This window comes from Corvus brachyrhynchos, unplaced genomic scaffold, assembly GCF_000691975.1.
Source record: "Corvus brachyrhynchos isolate BGI_N302 unplaced genomic scaffold, ASM69197v1 scaffold334, whole genome shotgun sequence".
Lineage (NCBI taxonomy): Eukaryota > Metazoa > Chordata > Aves > Passeriformes > Corvidae > Corvus > Corvus brachyrhynchos.
This window is the reverse complement of record NW_008238316.1, coordinates 559,094-562,077: the sequence shown is the minus strand read 5'-3', so window position 1 is coordinate 562,077 and position 2,984 is coordinate 559,094. Positions and strand designations below refer to the sequence as shown.

The 2,984-nt window shown below is 44.2% G+C and overlaps 1 long non-coding RNA gene across 2 annotated transcripts in view; it reads right to left on the bottom strand.

The window, feature by feature from the left end:
• Positions 1-289: 289 nt before the first annotated feature.
• LOC108446635 overlaps positions 290-2,984 on the bottom strand; it is a 12,496-nt gene continuing 9,801 nt past the window's right edge. Inside the window, exons 3-4 of one of the 2 annotated variants that reach the window (XR_001861898.1) lie at positions 1,526-1,650; positions 290-714 (exon numbers count right to left, since the gene is read on the bottom strand). This is a non-coding gene — a long non-coding RNA (uncharacterized LOC108446635). Of the gene's footprint in view, positions 1,651-2,984 lie in introns of both variants that reach the window. The other variant, XR_001861897.1, reaches the window with a different exon arrangement.

Genomic DNA, 2,984 nt, shown 5'->3' with positions numbered 1-2,984 from the left:
CAAGACCTGATTGAGGTTTTAAAAGAGGTCCAAGAAAATGGAAAGAAAACTCTAATTACCATCCATCATGATGTAACGCAACCGGGGCCTTCTAATCACAAGCCACGCGTGCCCTCGGGCAGAGGGGACACAGCGTTAGCCTCCACAACGTCCTCGCTGGACGGCTCAGTGGAATAGGCGTGAGATAGATGCGTGCGCTGGCTCCTCCTCAGAGGAAGCACGTCGGGCGGCCGATGGATTAGGCTGGCGTTAGTCCGGAAAGCAAAGAAGGCAGGAGGGGCTTCTGGTGTGGGTTCCAACAGGTTTATTTGCGGGAGGGTCCAGGGACCAGAGAAAAGCCTCAAGAAGAAGCGGGCACACCCTTTTATGGGGGGGTGGAGCAAGGCGGGGAAAGAGAAAACAACCAATGGGGTACAAGCAGAGGGGAGGATACAATTTTTCAGAACAAATGGGGAAAACAGGGAGGCAGGAGTCACAACAGGGAACCAATTAATAACTAAGAAAGGGAGAACTTTCTGGAACAGGGGGAGGTAACTTAAGATTGGGAGCCACCCAGGGGGAGGTAATCTAGATCTCAGTGAACTCGTCTGGTCTGCCTTCCGATCCACTGTCCTGGGTGGCGAAATCCACCCAGTGGATGGCCCTGGTTTGACTGACATTTGATGGTTTCAGCCCGAGAGCAGGCTGAGCCACCCCAGCAATCACCCGCACCTCCTGCATTGAATCAGAAAAAATAAAGATAATCAAATCTACAGAGACACAAAGTCACAGATGCCTAAGCACCTGACTTCACAGATGCACAGACTACAATCTATACCCAAGAAGACAGGAAATATTACAACTACACACAGGAGACAAGCCAGAGTTAACAAGCACTCCAATGCTCCCGAGACATGCAGTGATCAAAGCCTTGTCTTTGTTCTACACTCCACAGCTTAGATGTATCTTCACAGTTTACTGAAAAGAACGAAGTAACTGCAAAGATGCATTTTATACCATTTCAGTTTACAAAAATACTCAATGCTTGAACAGAGTACATTTCATTAACAATTTCCAGGCATCTGACAAAAAGATCCTTGCTAAAATTAGAGCTGCCAAATGGCAACATAGGACTCTACAATAGGGAGGAGAATGCAAATGAGGGAGGTAGGATGGCAGTGAAGAACAGATGCGAAACTTGACCAAAAATTTGAAATAAATGAAGACTCACACAGGCACAAAGTCCTGGTGGATAATGATTTTTTTCCCCTTGTAATTATTGCTTGGCAACTGCCAGTCACTCACGCAGTCCCTGGTTTAGTAGGTGCTGTTTCAGTTTTCAATAGTGTTACTTTAAAAGCCAATATAGACCATACACAGGAAAACAACTGTTTCTTCAAATAGTCTCTTTCCTTCGAGACATCAATTCTGCATTAGTTACACCAAAATTCTTTGTTCCTCCACTGCAGGTACACTGTAACCACCACTTTCCAAATTCTACAGTTCTTGTCAGTTAATGGCCCAAACCTTCCTTATATTAAATTACCTGGACAAAAGAATCCAAAGAGCTCTATGCAGCAATGAATGGAAAGCACAAGCCTCGGGAAACTGCTGGAACATCCTACAGCTTCCAGAGCTTGCAGGAATTTCATCCACATCTGAAGATTCAAGCTGAAAATAAAGCATATTTAAATCTCTTTAACTGTCTCCCTGATTATTCACGGACTATCTGGCCTCAGATCTGTTTACCATGGCTAAAAAAGTACACTAGGATAAAGCTTTTCAAAGTCTATACTGATCCCCCACTTTCACGTGTCTCTGTTCTGGAAGCTGTACTTTCCTGGCTGTGATCTGCCAGCTACTTTCAGAACTGCAACTACCTATGTCACAAAGATAAGAAAGTTTCTAAAGCAGCATTGTTACTGTGTTATTGAGCACAACAGTTAATAACTATTTGCTGTCAGGCTCTTTAAATCACTTATTTTACCAGAGCTGCTTTGCATTCCATTCCTTCCTGCATGCTAATTTGGAACATAAATTCTTTTCAGCTGTATCTCATTACTATACAAAATAAGCAGTTCACTACTCCATCACAATTACACAAGTTCATCCTCCCCTTCTATTATCTTCAGTGACAAACCAACAGAGAACTTGAATTTTGCTGGCTTTTATTGTGCCAACAGTACAATAAGGAGAAACCAAGAATGGGCTGTCAAAGAGTCCTGAGAGACTGCAAGAGCCCCAAGCCCCTGAAGTTTTACAGAGTTCTTGTCTATTTCTTTTAGACTCCTTGAAAAAAATCTCATCAATACTCTTGTTTTAACATACACTGAAACTTTACTTAAAGTAGCAACTCTCCACTAGATTTTGATTTACAGAAGTTTGAGTTATGCCTATGACATATGTGCTTTAAATGCTAGGAAGGCTACCTAAAAATAAAAAATGTTATTTGTTTTATATATACAAAAACCACAATAGTGGTATCTGAGGATCTATTTTCCCTAATGTTCAGTAAATGTACTATAGATGCTTTTACTTTTTGCACATCTTTTTAGTTAAGAAATCTTTTTGGAAACCCATAGGTTTGTTTCTATAATGCTTGCAAGAAACAGGTTACTGATGAAGGTCTTTCAGAGAAAATCAAGAAATGCGTCAATACCTCATCAGGATACACACCCTCTCCCCTCAGACAGAGATTTGGGGATGAGAACAGATCTGATTGGGCAGATTGCTGGGCAGAAGCACCCACCATAGGGACAGGCAACAGCACCCACCATAAGGACAAGCAGCTCTAGGGGTGCATCACAGCTCCCCAAGGTGCCAGCAGCCGCCCATGTGGATACGCCTGTGGGTGTCTTCCTGGCACCATGCTCCAGATCCCCGAACACGGAGGACATCTGACACCACACAGTACCGTGGGGGAGGCACCTTCTTCACCCATGTGCAGTGGGGCTGCCATGGCCCCCAGACCTGGCTGGCGGGGGGGCTGCGGGGGGCCCCCGCAC